We start from the raw sequence: 23,843 nt of genomic DNA on the forward strand, positions 1-23,843 counted from the left end.
GCTACCCCTCTTCCTTTTCTGTGTGACCAGTGTTGCCTTTTGTCTTCACCAATGTGTACAGTTTATACACCTTCCATACATCTGTAGAATGACATAAGAAGTCCTATATTGCCCCATCCCTTCCACCATGGGCACCTAACCTCCATTCTTATTCCCATAGGTTCTTATTGTATGTTTTGCTCATTTCTTTTTTCTCTTACCTTTTATTCACCAGAGAAGTTTTGGGGATGAATTCATATTATGTTCCCTCTCCTTGCTTCTCCATATTGCCCTCCTATTATCTTCTTTTTTTCAGAGAGATCACTATAATTTTAGGCAAATAGATTTTGTCCATGTCTATCTTTACAAATTGTATAAATCTTAAAAATATTTGTTGATATTGATATCAAAGATTGTCAGACATTTCAGTCATCTGTAGCTGTTAAACTCTTGTCACTTTTTATTGAAAAAGAATATAGTATGTGTGTGTATGTCTGTGTGTGTGTGTGTGTGTGTGTGTGTGTGTGTGTGTGTGTATTTAATTAAACAGATTCTTTATCACAGCTTCACTCAATTCCTTTTCTATTTCAGGAAATAGAGCCATTGGGAATAGAGATGGTAGGGATTAAAAAGTTAAAACTAAAATTAGGGTCTGGCTATAAATCTGATAAAAATTGAAGTAAGAGTCAGTAAGTTCCAGTAAATGAAAGAATAATTAAAAAAGAAGACTGTAAAGGACAGAGATAATTGTAGTCTCAACATTTATTTGATATTTTGTGCATGTTAACACAAAGGAAGCAATTCATGGTCAATAGCTGAGAGAGCTGCAGAGGGCTAAACTATAAACAGTGAATGTAAATAGTCGAAGTCGCTGAATACAGCACATTAATTGAGGCACGATGGAAGAAAAATAACTAGTAGCTCTCCATTTTAAGGGAAAGGAATATTACCCCAAGTAACCCCAAGTAGATAGTGGAGGGTGCTAAAAGAGGTGACAGGATTGGAATCCTCCTTTACTGGGGAGAGGCTTACTAACCATAACATATGGTAGATGTCAGATAGCTCATTAGTTAATTAAGATAGAGGGAGAAGTGAAAACCAACTAAAGGGAGAAGATATATTGGGCAGGAGGAAGATGAGATGAAAGAGCCTGAGGAGAAGCATGGGAGAGCAAGATTTAAAGGGAAGTAGACTAAATAATTTGTTTATACAGTGACATTTCTAAAATACATTAGTAGCTTTGCTGTATTGGAATTGTGAATAACCCCTCCACAAATGCATTCTGGTTATATGTGTCCCCTATGATTGAAGTTAATTGTCCGGGAAGTTGTGTTCTCTTTGTGCGTCTCTATGGGCATATGTTTCTGTGTGTATTTCTCTATGTGAATCCTATGAATATCTATCTATCTATCTATATGATAAGTGTGTGTGTGTGTGTGTGTGTGTGTGTATACAGAGAGAGAGAGAGAGTGTGTGTGTGTGTGTGTGTGTGTGTGTATACAGAGAAAGAGAGAGAGAGAAAGAGAGAGAGAGAGAGAGAGTGTGTGTGTGTGTGTGTGTGTGTGTGTGTGTGTGTGTGTGTGTGTGTGTTTGTAAGTAGGAGAGTGACCACAAGATTTGTAGGGGAAATGTTCTAATATATATTTTTTTATTATATGACATTTAATTAAGTGTTTTTATTTTAAATTGTGTGTTCTGGTCGACAATAAATGTTTTACAGCAATGAGAACTTAAAAACTATAGTTTAAAGACTATTTTGTACAACAAAATACCTAGAAGTTGGGGTAACAGCCTGAAGTGAGGTACATGCAAGAAAGAAGCCCTAAGTATTGTAAAAAATTAAGTACAGGTTTTATTTTTATCATGCCTTTATAGAAAATGGTGAAAATATCATTATTTAAGACTCAAATAGTTAAAATATACATTTGAAGATTCAGTCTATATGCATAAAAATGTATGATTGGTTATATTAACCTATTGACTCACTAAGTCTTTTAATACTTGATCTTATTTCTCATATTGACTGATAAAAATTATATCACTATTGATCCTTGGCTTGCCAGACCTACTAAACTTTTATTGCTTCCTATGCCCATCCATGCATGACAGCATTTTATTTATTACTTGGCTGGTTCTCAGTTGAGACTCTTTTCCTTATCTAATAATTCATTTAAATCTTCACAACACCCCCTCACTACCCTCAGTGTACATGTATATGAACTTGCTAAAATCTCAGTCAAAACACCTCTCCTTGTCCATTTTGCTTGGCTCTTTAATTTTTCCTCATGAACTCGAGCATTTTAGTTGAACATTTTACATTTTGCTCTTTAGTATTGTATGATTGTCTTAGAATTGTGTGTCTAGAATAATTACCATGTGTGGCTATTTTTTAAACTATTGAGGATTCTCTTGTGGTATCTGTCATATTTTTCCTATGTGTAAGTGGTAAGCAATTACTGAGTTACATTTTTCTAAAATATAATAAATGAGGCAGAAGATCTCAAGATTAGGATGAGTAAAAGACACTTAAACTCAAAACTGGGCTATGCTTACTAACTTTATTTGGAAAAGTGGTAAAATATTAAAAAAACATGACCTTCAAAATTAAAGTATAATATGGTTTCATATTAGAATAGATATGGATTCTGCATCTAGTTTAATGTAAAGAGCAAGGTATTTGTAACTTTTGAATTTGGGTTTGTATCTTGCCTTCATTATTTACTGCCTGTGAGACTTTAGGCAACTCATGTCATCATTTGGTTTACCTCTTATAAAAGCATTCAGTTCTAAATCTACTAAATTTATCTGTGATTACTACCTAAATTACAAGTGCCTTATTAAGAAACATATCTGTTGCAAATTCCACAGATTATCTTTTAATTTATCACCCACAATCCTCCCCTTGAGTCAATTTTATTAAATCAACATTAAGCATTCCTACCTTTCAGACTGCCTTCTATTTAGGATATCCTCTTTTCTTTTCTTTTCTTTTTTTTAGGATACCCTCTTTTCATACCTATTTCTTCATGGGTCTGAATTCCTAGGGCATTGTAATAGTAAGTACTTGGCATTATCTCTCATTATAGCTTTTCATTTTTTACATATATGTTCTAATATATGTGGTCACTTTACTACATTGTGGTCACTTTAAGGGCAAAGGTACATTTCATGGGATTTTGTATGCACAGTGCCATGCAAAGTACGCTCTATGATACAGGCAGAAATATTAATGATGACAGTGATAGCTTAGTTATTTAAAATGCACCCGAGGATTAATGATTAGATATAATGCAAGATATTAAAATTACTCATAGCATATGGATTTTATTTTGATTATAAGGGTGATGACATTATAGTATAATTTTTAAGGATCTTGCAAATTACAGGTTTATTATATAATTTGGCTATTCATATGAACTAGAATTTCAATGGGGGACATAACTTATTTGCTTTCATTCTTAATGTAAGAATCCTATAACTCACAGCTATTGAACTGAACAATAGATTTTAATTTTAAATTCTGATCACTACATTTTAGAAAAGACTCCCTAATATTATGATTATTACAAAATAACCAAACAAAAAAGAATTTTTTTTTTTTATTTTACTACTGACTCTCTTGCCTACCTTCTGTTCCTCTATAGGCCCATAGTTACATTAAAGCAATGCAGGAAATGATTGGATCATTTTCATACTTTTGTCAAAAAAGGGTGAAAAAGTTCCTTAGAGTGAACCAATTTGTTCTTTCTCATTACCACTTTGGCTGTAGGCAAAGAAACTCAAATTGAGAGGTCAGAATAGAGAGGAATTCTATGAAAAACTTCTGAGACCTTCATATTAAGAAAATAGGAATCGTGTTCTCTCATTACTTATTAAAATAAAATTTGAGTAAGACAGCTATGATGACAGATTTGTTCTGAAATCATGTAAAAAAAGTTTTTAATAAACCATGTCTTCCACATATCTTGAATATGAGCATTTTAACTTCAAAGTAATGATTGGTACAATTGGAAAGAAATTAGATCTTGGATTTCATTGCTATAGAGACACACCTGGAAAAGGAAACATTAAATAATGGAAGTTGCTACCTTTTCTGAGTCTTTAGAATATCATCTAAAACATGGATGGTGTTGAGGGTAGTACAGAATACTCCCAATGCTAGCCAACACAGCTTAAAATGTCATTGGAAAATACTTAACAAAATAAAAATAAAATTCAATATAAGTGTTAATTTGTGATTTTCAAAAGTCAAAGGGCCTTGCAGTGATGAAGAGAGCCATTCACAGCCAGAGAGAGAACCACGGGAACAGAGGGTAGAATACAACATAGAATTCTCACTCTCTCTGTTATTTGCTTACATTTTTTCCCTCAGTTTTTCTTTTTCTTCCTTTTTGATCAGATTCTTCTTGAGCAACAAGATAACTGTATAAATATGTATACACATATTGGATCTAACATTTATTTCAACTTATTTAACATATATTGGACTACTGCCAGATGGGGGAGGAAGAAGGGAAAAATTTGCAACAAAAGGTTATGCGAGGTCAATATTGGAAAAATTACCCATGCATATGCTTTGTAAATAAAAAGCATTAATAAAGTCCTTTTAAAAAAAGGCAAAGGACTTTTTGCTGTCTCAGTTTGATATCACTGGGCTATGACACTAAGAAATTAAGTCTAGAAACGTTTCTAGAATCATACAAACTATATGTGTAAGATATGGCCTTCTTGGCTCCAAAACCAGCTTCCTACACTACAAGCTCTACCAGGGTTGGTTTTGTGTCATGTAAACAATGAAATCCTCAATGTTTTGTCCACTGAGGATAGTTATAGCATGTCCATTGAATTTGAGTGGAATTGAAATTTTAAAGAATATATTAACCCTTGCTAGAAAGAGACTGTATGTATCATGAATTAGACTTCCTTTTCTTTCTTTCTTTCTTTTTTTTGGTGTATTTATTTATTTTTTTAAATAACTTTTTATTGACAGAACCCATGCCAGGGTAATTTTTTACAGCATTATCCCATGCACTTACTTCTGTTCCGATTTTTCCCCTCCCTCCCTCCACCCCCTCCCCGAGATGGCAAACAGTCCTTTACATGTTGAATAGGTTACAGTATATCCTAGATACAATATCTGTGTGCACAACTGAACAGTTTTCTTGTTGCACAGGGAGAATTGGATTCAGAAGGTATAAATAACCCGGGAAGAAAAACAAAAATGCAAGCAGTTTACACTCATGTCCCAGTGTTCTTTCTTTGGGTGTAGCTGCTTCTGTCCATCCTTGATCAATTGAAACTGAATTAGCTCTCTTTATCGAAGAGATCCACTTTCATCAGAATACATCCTCAAACAGTATCATTGTTGAAGTATATAATGATCTCCTGGTTCTGCTCATTTCATTTAGCATCAGTTCATGTAAGTCTCGCCAGTCCTCTCTGTATTCTTCCTGCTGGTCATTCCTTACAGAACAATAATATTCCATAACGTTCATATACCACAATTTACTCAACCATTCTCCAATGGATGGGCATCCATTCATTTTCCAGCTTCTAGCCACTACAAACAGGGCTGCCACAAACATTTTGGCACATACAGGTCCCTTTCCCTTCTTTAGTATCTCTTTGGGGTATAAGCCCAGTAGAAACACTGCTGGATCAAAAGGTATGCACAGTTTGATAACTTTTTGAGCATAGTTCCAAATTGCTCCAGAATGACTGGATGTGTTCACAATTCCACCAACAATGTATCAGTGTCCCAGTTTTCCCACATCCCCTCCAACATTCCACATTATCTTTCCCTGTCACTCTAGCCAATCTGACAAGTGTGTAGTGGTATCTCAGAGTTGTCTTAATTTGCATTTCTCTGATTAATAATGATTTGGAGCATATTTTCATATTAGACTTCCTTTTCTTGGCCTCCAGGAAGTAGAATTAAGATAAATGGGTGCTTCAAATTTAAAAGAAAATATATTTTCATTCAGTATGTGGAAACATTTGCTAACAATTAAAGTTGTCTTAAAATATAATGTACCTCTATGTAAGTGACAGAGATTTAATGAAAATAATTCAAATTTATAAAGTACTTTAAGCCAAGCTGGAAAGATTTTGAGTACAAATCTCATCAAACACTGTATCTATCATTCAATCAAGAGTCCAGCTAAGTTTAGAGAGGGTTATCACTAGAAAGTTGGCCAGTGACTGATTGATATTTTTGGCCACAGAAACTCATGTGGAGATATTATCAATGGTATTATATCTTTCACACACATATAATTTAGAGCTGGAAGGAAACTTAGGAATTATCTAATATAGCCCCTTCTTTATACAGATGAGGAAACTAAGACTAGAGATTGAGATTACTTGTTGAAGGTCATACAGAGAACATATCACACAAGATTTAAATATAGATCTTCAAACTCCCACCCCACCATTCTCTTTACAATATAATTTTGCTCATTGTTGAAACCATGCATAATGTGAAGAAATTTAACTGATATGTATTAGATTGGAAGTCTAACCTGAAAAGCTGTTATAAATTAGGCATCAACTTAATTTTAAATGAAAAAAATGAATTCACCTATTGACTTCAATGTAAATACTTGAAAAATAATAGTTTCAGGAGAAGATACAAAGTTTATTGAAAAATATATGTGGGATGATTCACAAAAATAGAAGATAGTGTTAAAAATAGACACTTCTCTGAAGTCTGTAAATTCACTAAGAACATCAATTATCTTTACTTGGCAAAGGCAAGGTAATAACAGTAAAATGCATATCGGCACCAACTGTGATGTGAAATTTAGGGCTCTAAAACTCCATTAAAATCAGGCTGGTAATGATGTACCATATGCATGGATTTAAGTTGCCTGAGGATCTCCAACCTGTAGCTCCTTTTCTTCTGTCACATCACCTTGTTTATTAGGATGAGTTGTGAAATTTTGTTTAAGCATTCAGTAGCTTAGAGATGGCATAAAGCCTGACTCTTTTTAGGAAATATATTTGTTCTTTCCTACCCTGATGATTTATAACATTTATTTGCTTCAATTTTCCATGCATGCTTATTTCTTAAGAAAGTCATAAATGTGACAAATAAAGCTATTTCCATACACGGTAAAACAAATTAGGCATGCAGACCTCCAAATTATGTATCCATCCTGGAGAGGGAACAGACATCATCAGATGATTATGGAGGCTTATTAATCAACTAGCTGATTAGGAATCCTAGACAAGGGCTCCATATTTCAGCACCATCTTCCAATTCATCCTGTTTCTTTACACTTCTTCGCTGTTCACCTTTATAAATAATTCAGTGCCTATTTTCTTCTCATACACTTACATAAGTTTCATTATCACCCCTGAAAGTTGTGATGACATACTAGATAGAGGTTACCTAAGTCTTTTTAGTTTTAGCAGAGCTTTTTCAATTTAGGTCAGAAGGAAGTTTTTGTAAATAAATTTGTGTTTGAGATAAATAAAATAACTTTTGTTCCTATGTGAATGTTCTCCTCCACTGTTCTGATTATCTGTTATATTTTCCTTTTGATGATGAATACTTTGTTTTTAATCTGTATATTGCCTGCCCTCTTGGCCCAAAATGAGAATACTCACTATGTCTAAAGAAGCTTTATAATTTAATATAGAACTTGTAAGAATACTTCTAACCACATATATTAACTTATCTTCTATGTTATGAATCCATCATCCTTGAGGATTGAAAAAGAAAATAAACTTTTAGAGAAGTGAGATCCATAGTTTTATTTCTGAATTTATTTATTAAAACTCTTTGGATTCATTATAGTATAATATAGCATAATATGGTATAATGTATCACAGCACCATGAAAATGAGATACATTCTTTTATTTTAAAGAAAGTGTCATGCCATATAAAACTATCATAATTTATTTCATGAGTCCGTAAGTCCATAAACATTTATTAAGTTTTATTATGTACTAGGCATTGCACTAATCAGTGAGGTAAACACGAAAAAAGAACAAAGAGAAACACCATCTGTAAGGAACTTACTAAAAAGAGAAGACAAAACACAAAAATTTGAAAAGTCAGAGGTTTTCTAAACTAGTCCAGCCTGATGAGAGTTATTTTACTTCTTTTAGCTATAACCTTTCCTATAATGCATAGAAAGGTGTATTTCATTGTTTTGGATTCTGGTACTACAAATTTCTTCTTTTTATGTAAATGTAAATAAACAGATTTTGCTTATGAGAAAATGAATACATCAATATACACCTTAATAATTAATTGCCTAGAATTTCAATCATAGAAGTGATTTACCCTAACATATGAATAAGAGAACAGAAAGCCCTAAGCAAAAGCTAAACTATTAATCTCACACTAATTATGTAAACTTTCTAAGTGTCTGGAATGTGCTCAACCTGGAACATTCCTTGGTATTTCTAGACCCATTCTCCCACTGATGAATTCATCTTGGGACTTCCATTTTGATAAGAGATCCAAGCCAATCAATTTTCATTCCTCTCCTGGCTCTACTTCCACCTTTCTGAATTTTGAGACCATGCCCCTTAATATGTAACTCTTTTCCCCACGATCCAGCTCCCTTTTGTATGTTTTCCCTTGTATACAAGGTAGATATTGTTCTTTTGTTGTTTATATTTGTGATTAGCACAGTATCTGGTGCATAGTAAGTGTTTAGTAAGTGCTTGTTGCCTTTCCTTGCCTTTAGAATTTGAAAATGGACTCAGGAGATCTAAAAGTTAAATCAGAAATTCAGATTATGAATAAATTTGATGGTGTCTATGTTTTTCTGTAAGACACATTATGAGCTAATAGCCATCTATGTCCTTGGATTGTGGAATAATTTCTGAAAGCTCAGTCAAGATTATGAGAACAAAGTCCAATCTTTATGAGGACAAGAGCAATGAGTAAGCCAAGGACTGAATCTGATACTTTCTCTCTTCAATTACAATGTTCCCCTCAATTACAATGTTCAAGATTTCAAAATATTGTTCTAGAACAAAGATAACAAATAATACCCCACTTTCTCAAAAGTATCCACATTAGGATTCTGAACAGAAAGAACATTTATTGACACAAAGTAGAGACAGAATTTTTCCTTATAAATAGGGAAAATTAGAAAGCCATTAAGGAAGCTACTTACTCTCCCCTTCTATCTGTTATAAGAACTATATTCATATGACATAGACTACAAGGTCTCCATTTTCCTCTGCTCATAGCCCATCTCAGCCTTGGTCTCTTATAAGAAAGTATTCAAATATTTAAATTTTGGTGAATGAGATTTGTTTTAATAGTCCAGATATATTGATTTATCAAAGAAATCAATTATTTGAAAAGGCAATTGCAATAAGTATAGAAATTAGAATAGGTAAGTGAATGTACCAATTTTCTTTTTCAGTTTAAGAAAACAAGATTCAAACTTAGAAAATATCTTTCTATCTTTCTACTAATGTTGATTTATGCTTTACTGACTCATTGGGATGCAGGGCATAGATTGAATTTTGTAAAGTTTTCATAAAAAAGAATAAAAATGAGAAAAAATATAACATGCAACTAAATCAAGTCCAAACTGAACAATTTAAACAATTTGTTGATAATAAAAATAGGATATGGATAGAAGAAAGTATAGTGACAATAATTTTAGTAATTCAACAAAAAAGTTTGATATAAATTAATTGCTATAGCATCTCTATGAGAATAATACACATATTCAGTGAGAAAATTATTTGTCAGCTTTTCACAAGAAAGATTTTGTTGTAAATTATATCTTATTACAAAATGAATTCAATGATATAACTACCAATAGACTTACATTTACTGATTATAAACAAGCTTTTGATTTGATAGATTGAAATATCACTTTACAGGCTATCTTCCAACAAGATGTCTTTTACGTATATATCAAAGTTCTGTGATTCCTGAAAGACATAAAAACAGAGCTAAACTCTCCAGAAACTTTCTTATTAGTAGTACTAGGCAAGATGTATGTGATTGAGATGAATGCTTGCCAGAAATATTCATCACTATCAAAGAGTAGATTTAGCACAGAGATTAATTTGAAGATACATTCTGAAAAAAATAGTGAGGTTCTCTAGCTGTTTCTCTCTAGCTGTTTCTGTTTGCTTATAACAATATATGGAAAATTAAATTCAAGAATATTGAAACAGCTCATGAATAAGATCTGTTACTATAAAGGTTTGACCTAATAATTCAAACAGAACAAACCAAGTAGATGAGAAAAGATTATTGCTCAAATTATGACATTGAAATTCAGTATAATGCAACTCCATGATTAAAAAGGAAGATGGATGTGTCATGTAATGAATGTTGGGAATAACTAATGGACAAACTATGTACCCTGCTTGTATGTTTAAAGTATCAAGAAAAATCATGTAATATTTTTAGCTTTTGGAGTGTGTGTATCATTTTTATTAAAACTAAGGAAGAATGTACATGTTGCACTGGTTGGGCAGGCATGAATGGGTTGGGATTTGAGTTAGGAAAAAAAACACTCATACTGATGATATTACAGAAAATCTCAAAGAAATAATGAAATAGTATCAACAATCTAACCACAGAATGGCATAACATTTAAGTGCTTAAATGGAAAGCTAACTTTCAAAATCATATAGAAGTTCAAAACAAAATTTGTGGATTATTTTAATATAATCCTTTCATATCTGAATAGAATAACTGAAATACTAAAAAAAAAGGATAATTTTAGATTTGAACAAATTGTTAGAAAAATTAGATATGACAGATGTTTAGTGAGTATTAAAGGTGAATATAAAAACCATACCTATACTTCAACATTATTTTAAATAACAAAGAAATGTATAAATAGTATGTATCCTTTAGAAATTATTACATAATAGATTTATAACTCATAAAATAAATAGAAACTAGGCAACAATATCATAAAGAATAAGTAACACACATAACACAACACACAAATTAAAAAATAATACTTATAATTAAGAGAATGATAATAGCAAGATAAAATTTGAGCTACAACTATAATAATATTTAGTGGAAACTTTATGTATTGAAGATATTTATTAATAAAAGATAAAAAAGAATCAACAAATTTAGCTTGTAACTTAAAAGTGAGAGTCAATAATGTAATAATCCCCAAATATTTTTAAAATAAATTTTACAAATTGAAGGAGAAAATAAAAATGAAAGATTATTGAATTCATAAATGAAGCATATCTCTTTTTACAAAGGGACTGTTCTAATATGGAAATAACAATCTCAATAAAAGTAGTAAGAGTATGGCAAAGCTATAAATAGAGAAACAGACACACAGAGAAACACAGAGAGAAAGAGACACAGCAAGACACACAGAGAAGGAGATGCATACAGAAAGATACAGAGATCGACACAGAGAGACCAATAGACAGAGAGAAAGAGTAAAAGAATTTGAGACAGAAGTATGGAGATGCAGAGAAAGAGAGATAGAGATGGGAAGAAGAGGGACACTAAGTTTCCAAAATAAATGGGAAAAATAAAAACACAGTGTATGAAGATTAATAAGGAAATTAGTGTTTAAAAGCAGCTAGCATCAAATAATTCAAAAACAAAATAAAAATCAAGAATAACCAACAATAAACCCTAAGAACTAAATATCTGTATTGTACTCTTCTTTCTGAAAACATAATTTCAAAGAATTCTTATCTTTCCTCAGCTTCTTTCAAAGGGTAGTTTATTGTCCAATTCTTGTAGGAAGCTTTTCCTGATCACCATATATGTTAGTGTGATGGTCTGCTTCAAATAACCATGAATATGTTTGTTTATATGATGGGTTTGTCCTTGAGGTCAGGAATATTTTTCAATTTAACTTTTCTAAGTTGGTGAAAGTCAGTTTTACTACTATAATCCCATCCTCTAGAGTAGGCTTCTTAAACTTATCCCACTTGTGACCCTTTTTCACCTGAGAAATTTTTATATAATGCTGGGTATATAGGTATATAATATAGATATACAAATCAAACACTTACTGGTAATAAATGATAATTTGTGACCTCCACATCAGTCATGAGACCTTATTTGAGGTCAAGAATCACAGTTTAGGGAGGTAGTTTTCAAGGTTGAATGGATCCAAAGATTGGGAATATCTTCTCTCTCTAGATCCTTGCTTGCTGTGTTACAGTGTGAGTTACGTTTTCTGGATCCTGGCCTTCATGATTTCAATAGATAGTAGTCTACTGTTCTGTTTCACGGCAGACAGGAAATTCTCATACTAGTGTTATTTTGGTTATTTTTTTTTTTTTTAAATCTCAATATAAATCTGAAAGTTGGATTAGAAACCTTAGATCAGGAGGTTCATCCTACTTCTATATCCCAATCATCAGTCAATCCATGGTACTTGGGACATTAGATAGGAACTTACATATGCCATTCTTCATTGGCATCTGTTCACCTCCTGTGTCAGACATCTCTGTGTGGGAATATCACATGGGACATGTGAACAGTTTTTTTTTTCCCTTTTTGACTTTAATTTTCTTTAAATCTCTAATAGCTAACATAGTTCCTGACACAAATCTTGTGTTTAGCTAATGCTAGTTGTATAGATTTATAATGGTTAAATGTTTACAAATATGTCATACTAGTTAAACAGCATCGATAATGAGGATTATATACAATTTCATTTTATTAAGAGGAATTAACTTTATCTAAATTCCAAAAGTGAGTGGGTGGAGAAACTGGATTAGTTAGATTTACAAATCCATTATATCATATGTTTAAAGATCAATTAATCTCTACTAAGTAAATCGTTGCCCAAAATACAGGAAAAGGCACTTTATATCTTTAACATGAGGACATGATAGTGATATATAAATAAATGAAGGGTAAAGCAGATAAATAAATATATTTAAAAAAAAATCAAATGAAGGTGGCCTAGCTGTACCTGATCTAAAATTATATTATAAAGCAGCAGTCACCAAAACCATTTGGTATTGGCTAAGAAATAGATTAGTGGATCAGTGGAAAAGGTTAGGTTCACAAGACAGAATAGTCAACTATAGCAATCTAGTGTTTGACAAACCCAAAGCCCCTAACTTCTGGGAAAAGAATTCATTATTTGATAAAAACTGCTGGGATAATTGGAAATTAGTATGGCAGAAATTAGGCATGGACCCACACTTAACACCATATACCAAGATAAGATCAAAATGGGTCCATGACCTAGGCATAAAGAAAGAGATTATAAATAAATTAGAGGAACATAGAATAGTTTATCTCTCAGACTTGTGGAGGAGAAAGAAATTTGTGACCAAAGATGAACTAGAGACCATTACTGATCACAAAATAGAAAATTTTGATTACATCAAATTAAAAAGCCTTTGTACAAACAAAACTAATGCAAACAAGATTAGAAGGGAAGCAACAAACTGGGAAAACATCTTCACAGTTAAAGGTTCTGATAAAAGCCTCATTTCCAAAATATATAGAGAATTGACTCAAATTTATAAGAAATCAAGCCATTCTCCAATTGATAAATGGTCAAAGGATATGAACAGACAATTTTCAGAGGATGAAATTGAAACCATTACCACTTATATGAAAGAGTGTTCCAAATCATTATTGATCAGAGAAATGCAAATTAAGACAACTCTGGGATACCACTACACACCTGTCAGATTGGCTAAGATGACAGGAAAAAATAATGATGAATGTTGGAGGGGATGCGGGAAAACTGGGACACTAATGCATTGTTGGTGGAGTTGTGAACGAATCCAACCATTCTGGAGTGCAATCTGGAATTATGCCCAAAAAATTATCAAATTGTGCATACCCTTTGATCCAGCAGTGTTTCTATTGGGCTTATATCCCAAAGAAATACTAAAGAAGGGAAAGGGACCTGTATGTGCCAAAATGTTTGTAGCAGCTCTATTTGTAGTGGCTAGAAACTGGAAAATGAATGGATGCCCATCAGTTGGAGAAGGGCTGGGTAAATTGTGGTATATGAATGTTATGGAATATTATTGTTCTGTAAGAAATGACCAACAGGATGAATACAGAAAGGCTTGGAGAGACTTACATGAACTGATGCTTAGTGAAATGAGCAGAACCAGGAGATCATTATACACTTCGACAACGATATTGTATGAGGACATATTTTGATGGAAGTGGATTTCTTTGACAAAGAGACCTAACTGAGTTTCAATTGATAAATGACGGACAAAAGCAGCTACACCCAGAGAAAGAACACTGGGAAACGAATGTGAACTATCTGCATTTTTGTTTTTCTTCCCGGGTTATTTATACATTCTGAATTCAATTCTCCCTATGCAACAAGAGAACTGTTCGGTTCTGCAAACATATATTGTATCTAGGATATACTGCAACATATCCAACATATAAAGGACTGCTTGCCATCTAGGGGAGGGGGTGGAAGGAGGGAGGGGAAAAAAATTGGAACAGAAACGAGTGCAAAGGATAATGTTGTAAAAAAAAAATTACCCTGGCATGGATTCTGTCAATATAAAGTAATTATTAAATAAAAATTTTTTTAAAAAAAGAGTTATTTGGCTGTATTCATAGAGTTAGAGTGTCCCTAACTAAGGGATGTGATCTGTGAACTCTGCTATGGTCATATTACAGATGGATAAATTCATCACACTATTTCAGATTTTATGATAGATGCAAAGAATCAATATTACATCTGATGATACTTATGATTTTGGAAACATATTTTAAAGGATTCAGGAGGACAAAAAGAATAAACTGGACCTACTCCCAAAGAATCTCTAGGGAAATTTGGCCCAAGAAACTTGGGAAGTAAATAATGCTGCTAGACTAAGCTAGAGAAAATCATGAAACTGTTCTGAGAGTCTATTACAAATTTATACAACATAACCTCAACTAGACCCTCACTGTCTCCAGGCAATCATTTTATATATCAAATCAATTGACTATCTTATTCACCACAGCAGCTCTTCCAGATCTTTTAATTTCTTCTCAAACTTGCTTAGTTCCTCTTCTCCATATCCTAACAGTTGAGAAACTTGTCACATATTTTGTTGAAAAAAGAGACCATTCATTAAGACTTCTTTTTTTCCCCCTGTTCCTCATTTCATACCCACCCACATACTCTCTACTATTATTTTCTGTATCAACCTTGTTTCAGATAAAGTTAAATTCTCTTTGTCATGACAAATCCTTCTACAAATACAAGTGATCTCATTCTGTCCTGTCTTCTCCAGCAGATTGCTCTCTCAATGTCTCTTACTCTTTCTACATGTCTTCTACAAATATGCCCTTATATCCTATAACTTCAGAGAACCTCATAATTCACCCCAACTATTAGACCTTATCTCTTCTGCTTTTGTATAGATTCCTGAAGAATACTGGCTACAACAAATAGCTCAATTTTCTTTAAAAAATCATCTTAATGTTCTTTTATGTGCTTTCTGACTTCAGCATTCAATCAAAACTGCATGCTTCAAAGTTAAGCAAATTTCTTAATTGCCTAATTTAATGGCCTTTTATCCTCGTTTTCTTGAATTCTTTGTAGTTTTTGACATTACTATTTGGTCTTTTGGAGATCTCTCTCTTCTATTTCTCTTCCTAATTATTTGACCATTCCTTCTAAGTCACTTTTGGTAACGCTTAAGCCAGATTTCATCCATTAAGCATAGATGTGCTGTAAAATTCCTTCCTTCTTAGGCATTGTTCTCCTCTCTTTTTATTTCATTTGATTAACTCGTTAGCTCATATTGATTCAAATATTATCTCTATCTTGATTATTCACATATCTATTGTGCTCTAACTTTTATGCAGATTTCCAGGCTCATATCTCTGTTTATTTTATATATATATATATATATTCTTCCCCCTCCCCCCACCCCCCGAGGTAATTGGGATTATGTGACTTGCCCAGGTTCACACAGCTAGAAGGTGCTAAATGTCTGAGACCAGACTTGAACTCAGGCCCTCCTGACTTCAGGGCTGGTGCTTTATCCACTGTGCCACCTAGCTGTCCCATTCTATAGATATATTAAACTCAAAAGTCCAAACATTATATTCCCTCACCCCTCAAATCCTTCTCCTTCCTTGTCTCCTATTAGTATTGAGGACCCCACATTTTCCCAATTACCCAGGCTTGTAACCTAAGTGTGACTCTTAACTCCATACTCTCTCAACCCCTACCCTGTATCCAATTGGTTGCTAAGGCCTGTTTATTTTATCTTTGTAAAATTTCTTGCATTTGACCCTTTTACTTCTATGACATTGCCATTATCTTGATGCAGCCCATTATTATCTCAAAACTTCACTATTGTTAACAGTTTGCTGCTTGGTCTCCCTGACACAAATCTGTCTCCACCTCAGTCCATCCTTTATCGAATTATAAAAGTCATTCTTCTAAAGGATAGATCTGATTGTGTCACTCCAAAACTCATTAGACTCCAGTGGCTCCCTATAATTTATAGGATCAAATGCAATAACCACTGATATTCAGAGCTCTTTATAACCTCTACTCTTTCTACCTTTTCAGTCTTTTTGTATCTCCCTTCCCAATCTCCACTATCCTGACATATAATGTATAATTCAAAGATGTTGAACTATTTCTTTTTCTCGAACAAAAAACTTTATTTCCCAACTCTGGACTTCTTTCTACCCCATTCATGAAATGCTCTCTTTCTTCAACTCCATCTCCAGACTTCCCTGGCTTCCTTAAAATCCCCTAAAATAGTAAAATCTGCTTGTTATTGAAAGATTTTCTTTATTTCCCTCACAATTCTATGTCTTCCCTCTGATGATCATTTCTAACTTATTCTTTATATAACTTGTTTATACAAGATATTTATGTGCTGTTTTCTCCATTAGATTGTAAACTTCTTGAGAACAGGAACTTTTAACTTTTTTTATATCTCCAGTGCTGAGCATAGTGCCTGGCACATTGTACATCCTAGGCAGTAAATAAATGCTTATTTACTGACTAAAAAATAAAAATACCAAAAACAGAAACACAAATGATTCTGATATTAGGGGAAAAAAATCATCAATGTGACTACATAGGAAACCAACTGATGATTTACTTCTTTTAAAAAATCACATTCACATAAGTTAGAAGTAAGGGCATGAAGTTGAGTATAAATGTAGAAGTGATAGAAATGTGAGATTTTGTATGACACCTTGTTGATGTTACATCTGGAATAACACAGTCATTTAAAAATGTCAGGAATTAAAAACAGAAAAAGCTTATACTTACAATGAATGCTAAGGATAACAAAAAGGACTTTTCAACTCTATTGTAAGGAGAATACTCAAGAGAAAAGTAGAAAAAGGCCATAGGAGATGATGTCCAGAAGGTAACCATCTTAGTCTCAGAATACATATGAAGTATTTCATTTAGCTTTGGTTCTACTGTTTAGAGAAGTCATTAATAGGATTTCTCTGGAAAACAACCAAAATGAAGACATATGGAAAAGCAGTATAATGCTGTTCTCTAATTCACCCCCATAGTGTATCTACCAAAGACTTAGAAAATGTCAAAGCAATTTTAATCTGGAAATCTAAGGGAAAAAAATCACAGTGAATCATTTTTTATCTAGCTTGTATAGACATAAGGAGATAGACAGAGGGGTCTTTGAACATTAGTAAAGCAGTCAAGAGAAGAAAATGTGTCATAGGAATTTCCAGCAGGAAATTACTGAACAGGAATCTAGGGTTATGCAACAAGAAAAAAATAAAGTGATCCCCAACCCAATATGAATACCTCAATGCTGTGCAATGATAATGAACAAATATCATATGAAATCTCTGACACTTGTACCCCAGAGTTGAGTTATAGACCCAGTATTTAAGGTGTTGTATTTGTATTTAATGGTGTGTGTGTGTGTGTGTGTGTGTGTGTGTGTGTGTGTGTATGTGTGTGTGTGTTTGACATATATCTGAAAGAAGCAGCCTAGGGATAGTAAAAATGATAGGCTTAAACCTGTGTACTGGGAAAAAAATCGGAAATAGTGACTAATAATTGCATAGTTCTGATTGTTGGATTAGAAGAACAGGATCTTAGTTTTAGCTCTAACCTGGTCTGGTGTGTATAGCAGGAAAAAAATGGGCCAGGAGTGGGACAAAGAGAGAGACTTGAAGAGACTCCAGATAATTGATGTTGGCTGGACTTACCAAAACTTTTCTAGATCTCCAGACAATAGCAAAGCCACAGTTGTGTTATTCAGAATCAAATGTGGGTCAGGAAATTGCAAAATTCATTGCAGGAGGGCAGTGATCAGGAAACTTTGGAAGTACTAAAGTTATTCCAGTTCCTAGGCAGAGTCTGAGATTTTTTTATTGCATTAAACAGCTAGAGAAAGTATCAGCAAGACTCAAGAGATTATAACATTGGTTCAAAGAAGGCCCAGAAGATTCCTTCAAGAATTATGTAGAGTATATTTCTAATGTAAAGTCTTGATTTAGAAATCAATTCTAGAAAAATGCAAAACAATCCAAAAAATCAAATCCAACCATAAAAAGATATTATGATCACAGATACTCAAGATGCAGATTGAAAATAAAAAAATGGAAAATTTCTATGTGGAAAGTAAAAGAAAAACATAATTTGGCTACAAGGAAAATTGGAATTCCTTAAAGAAATGAAACAAGAACTTATTAAAATTATTTTGTAAATGAAATGACAGCAGTTAAAGGAAAGAGTTGGAGGAGAAATATGAGTTAAAGGCATAGAACGAAAGCTAAAAGTTAATGGTCCATTCAAATTTTTAAGGAATCTGGTTCTTCAGTAAATTTTGTAGTATAGTTTGATATCTGGCAGAGCCAGTTCTTTTCTTCCCATTTTTTAAATTTTAGGTGCTTGATCTTTTTTATGGTCCAGATGAATTTTGTTATTATTCCTCACTCTACTTTCATGCTAAATCTTTTTTTTTTTCCTTATCTTGACTATGGCTCTTTACTTCTTGAATTCTTTCCTTAGATTGCTTACTATACTACAAAATAGCATTCATCAAAACAAGTTGGTGTTCATAAAGGAGGAGAAACTGATCAGTGAAAAAGGTACAGATATAAATTCTGTAGTCTAGTGACAAAGCTGAGCTACAATAGTAAGAATTTAATATCTCTTAGAAATTTCACTGAAAGCTAGAAAGTAATCTACACTATGTATAGAGCAACATCTTATACTTTATAGGGTCATATACTCCAAATTGATACACGATTTACTCATAAAGAATAAGGTTATAAACAAATTAGAGGAGCATGGGGAAAACCACTACCTACTAAGGGCCTGGCACAAAGAAAGGTAAAAAAAAGTCCTCCTTTTAAAAAGCTCACAGTCTAGTAGATACATCAATAATTTGTTGTTGGAGCTGTTAATTTGTCCAGCCCATTAAAAAAATTAGAACTATGCTCTAAAATCATTAATTATATACATCTTTTGATCCAGTAATGCTACTTCAAGTTATATTCCCTAAAAAAGATTAAGGAAATTACAAAAGGACAAATACACAAAATTTGAAAAAATGAAATTTCAAAATTACAAATGTTTTACATATACATACAAAAGTATGTGTGTGTATGTTTGTGTGTAATTGCTGAGCAAATTATGGTATATGTATGTGATGAAAAGTACTGGACTATAATAAAAAGTAAAGGCAATGGTTTCAAAGAGCAAGAAACACTTGTATAACATATTCAGAATGAAGTGAGTAGAGACAAGAGAAAAATATGTAATAACAACATCATAGAAACAAAAATATGAAAGATTTGAGATTTTTGATCAATGCAATTATCAGCTAAGATTCCAGAGGACTATTGATTAAACATGTTATTTACCTTTTCATAAAGAGGTATTGGTGTCAGTTGCATAGTGAGATGCATTAATGCATACACATACTCACACTCTTATAAACACACATATCCTCAATGTGGGCATTATTTTTCCTTGATTTTTTATTTTTTATTAGGATTTTGTTTTTATTTCTCCCCTCTCAAAGTGCGAGAGAGAAAATCAAAACAAAAGTTTTGGTTATTTTTAAAGTAGGGACTTTGTCCAGTTTCCAGATTGAATGAAATAAAACCTAATGTGATCTCCATCTCTGGGATTCTGCATTTCTCTGAGGCCCAATTCCTATTTTGGTCTTGAGTTTTCTCTATTAAGAAGATATTCAGTTTGAGAAGGGGAGGAAAACAGAGGAAACTGAGTCAACAAACAGTTGGAATTTCAAAGTAGCAGGGACAAAAGAGAAAATTCATTGCTTTCAGGAAGTTCTCCTGTCTTGAGTAGTTGAAGAACTTATCTCAGTATATTATCTCATCATGTGGATGATATAATTTTCCCCACTTTCCAGGGGAGAAAGTTGAATTTTAAGTGGTTAGTTGGTTTTTACTTGCTATTAAGTGACTGCGGCAGGATTTGAATTATATTATACATAATTCTAAATCTAGTATTCTATTTATCTGGTCAGTTATTGCATTAGAGCTATTAACATGAGACCCATCAGTTTAATTTTGATTCCTAACAAATTTCTCAAAGATATTATTTTAAAAAAATAATCTGTAATCAGTTAAAGGAAAGAAATAATTCATAGCAGTCAATATAGGTTCATCAGGAACACTTCATGTCATATTAAATATAATTCTAGATTTAAAATAGGATTACTATTCTGGCAGATCAGAAGACTTCCACAGTCATCATATGTTTGAATTTTACTAAATATTTAACAGTTTCTCCTGATAGTCTTATGGAAAAGTTGGGAAGATATGGACCTGAAAATAGTATAATTAAATAATGTCAGCAATGATTGAAAAAGTAGATCCACGGAATTGCAATTAATATATCTATTTCAATATAAAACAGTCCTATAGGGCTCTGTCTATGTCTTCTTAGCAGTTTGGTTTATAATTTGTCCAAAGGCAAAAGTGGCATAGTTAGAAAATTTGTGAAAAATACTATTTGAGATCTTTATCGTATTGAAATGACAGAATCAGGGTCCATAAGTGTTGGAATCCTTACTAACTGTTAAGTAATTAGAGTTGATCTAATCTTACAAGAAGATGTTTTGGCCAGAACCTGAAACAAGGTACTAAGTAGAACTAATTAAGACAAGGCTTGTGTTCACACCTTTACTCATTGGAGTCCACAAGTATGCTAGCTTCAAAAAGTACACTTTCTAACTTCAAGGGAGTTCACACCTCCCTTAAAGTCATTGGGCCAGAGAGCACTATGGGAGAAAATCCATAATCCCATTCTCTCAGAAGAGGCAGATAAAAGGCCAGCGATGAGGGATCTATGGCAGAATACATTTTTTCCTCTTGGCTGGCTGATCGCGCTGGACTCGAGAGGAACGACTCTTGTGCAGAGAACACTTTGACGGATTTCAGTGGAGCTACGCCAGAAGCCCTCTCTCCGCGGCAAGTTGGTGGCTGGGCTCCCCAGAAGGAGATAAGAGAGACCTTCCATCTCTGTCTTGGTTGGAGGCAGAAGAAAGCAGAGTCAGAGGCTGAAGGACAGAACCTTTGGATTTGGAGACATCCGAAGGGCTCCAAGCCTCTAAACCGTCTGTGCTTTGAGAAGAACAAACTCCAACATTTGAACTCTAACACATAAGTTTATCAAGCTTTTGGAACACTGTTTAATCCCATTAGAGACAATTTAATTAATGAAATAATTGGGTTTGAGTAAACCTGACAAATATAAACTGGGAAGTGAGTGAATAGATAATTGTATTAAAATGTATTTTATTTAGAAAAACAGAAAAGGAATATAAAGCAAAATGAAACAAAGCAAAGAGAACACAGTCATGTTCATGGCAGAACATCATGGAGGATGCAAAATATATAACAACAAATTACCAAAAAAAGAAAGTATATGTGTGTGCGTGTGTATTAATTGAAGAAATTATATTCATGAATGTCTAGCTTTTCTTTACTGCCTTGTAAATTCTTTTGTTCTCTGCTGCTCACCTTCTTTATGTTATTCTTTTCCCCCCTTTTAAGCCCTTCACCACCCCCAAGCAGGCTGTCGTTAAGAAAGGATATATTTATGTATATAAATCTATCTATATATAGAGAGATGTATATGTATGTAGATATAGATATGACATATACACACATATCTTTCCTATCCCTGATGACTCTTTGCTTTAATTCTGCTCTTAACTTTTCTTGCTATTACTTAATCACCTCCCACCCATACATCCCTCCCTTGTCTTCTTCCCACATCTGTTGCTTCCCTGTCTGTCTATCCCTCCTCTGTTTTTTCTTTACAGATTTTGGAGAACGTTATACCCTTTATGATATATATGTAGTGTTGTCTATTTCACTCATTCCTGATATGAGTAAGTTTTCAAGCCCTCCATCCTCCTCTAATACCCCTATGTCTATTCTTCCTCTGCACCTCATTTGTATTACATAATTAACATTATTGCCTTAACTCTTCCCCAATCTTTCTTTTGATCTGCCCTACTGAATACTTCATAAGGCAAAAAGTGTATTATAACTAATGGAATTGCAAAAGAGACTGATCACTTATTAGAGATCTTGGAAAAATCATCCATGTTTTATATGTGGGTTAGTCTAGATGATTTATAAGGAGCCTTCCAACTAAAATATTCTGATTAAATCAGGAATCATAAATAAACATACACATTCATATGATATTTTTGACTAAAATAATTTCAAAAAAAGGAATGTCATTGGAAAAATATTTTAAAACATATTGGGAGATTTCTTTCCCACAGTTTTATAAGAAGTTAACATATACAAAGCCAAAAGGGAAAAGGATATAAAGAGTGGAAATGGTTGTGCTGGTAATAAGACTTGAATATGAGTCATAAAACTATAAACTAACATTTGACAGGGATCTGAGAGAGTATCTAGTCTGACTCCCTCATTTTATGAATGAGACCTAGGAAATAAGTAGCAGATCAAATGTATTCAAATTCAGGGTTGGGACCACTCTGACATTGTCATCTTACCTTTATTATAACTTAATTCAAAATATTTTTAAATCAACTAATTTATTTTTAATGCACAGTGCTTTATGTTGGGAGAAAAAAATCAGAACAAAAGGGAAAAACCATGAGAGAGAAAAAAAATAGAAAAAAGAAGTGAACATGACATGTGTTGATTTACCTACAATCTGCATAGTTTGTTTTCTGGATGCAGATGCCATTTTCTGTCCAAAGTCTATTGGGATTGCTTTGGATCACTGAATCACTGAGAATCCAGTCGTTCATAGTTGATCATCACATATTCTTGCTGCTATTGTATATAATATATTCCTTGTTCTCCTTGTTTTTTTCAGCATCAGCATCTTTCCAGGACTTTCTAAAATGTCTGTTTATCATTTTTAAAAGAATGAAAATATTCCATTACCTTCATATAATATAGCTTATTTAGGTGTTTCTCAACTGATGAGCATCTACTAATTTTCCAATTCTTTGTTACCACAAAAGAGCGCCTACAAGCATTTTTGCACATGTGAGTCTTTTCCGCTCTTTTATGGTTTCTTAGGGATACAGATCCAGTAGTGGTACTATTGGGTCAAAGGATATGCATAGTTTTACAGCCCTTTGGGCATAGTTCCAGATTGCTTTCCAGCATGGTATAAATCCTACTTGGTCATGCATATTATCCTGGAGATGACTTTTTGTAATCTCTTTGCTAATATTTTATTTAAGATTTTTTTTTATCAGCATTCACTAGGGAAATTGGTCTACATTTTCTTTTTCTGTTTTCACCCTACTTGTTTTAGGTATCAGCATCATCTCTGTGTCATAAAAGGAATGTTAAGATGAGATCAGTCTTCAAACAATGGTCATATCCCTCCTTTGTTTCTCTGGATTATAATAGTTTTCTTTCACCCCTTCATTATACCTTCCCTTTCCTTTTTTCCCAGCCCTT

This window comes from Antechinus flavipes, chromosome 1, assembly GCF_016432865.1.
Source record: "Antechinus flavipes isolate AdamAnt ecotype Samford, QLD, Australia chromosome 1, AdamAnt_v2, whole genome shotgun sequence".
NCBI lineage: Eukaryota > Metazoa > Chordata > Mammalia > Dasyuromorphia > Dasyuridae > Antechinus > Antechinus flavipes.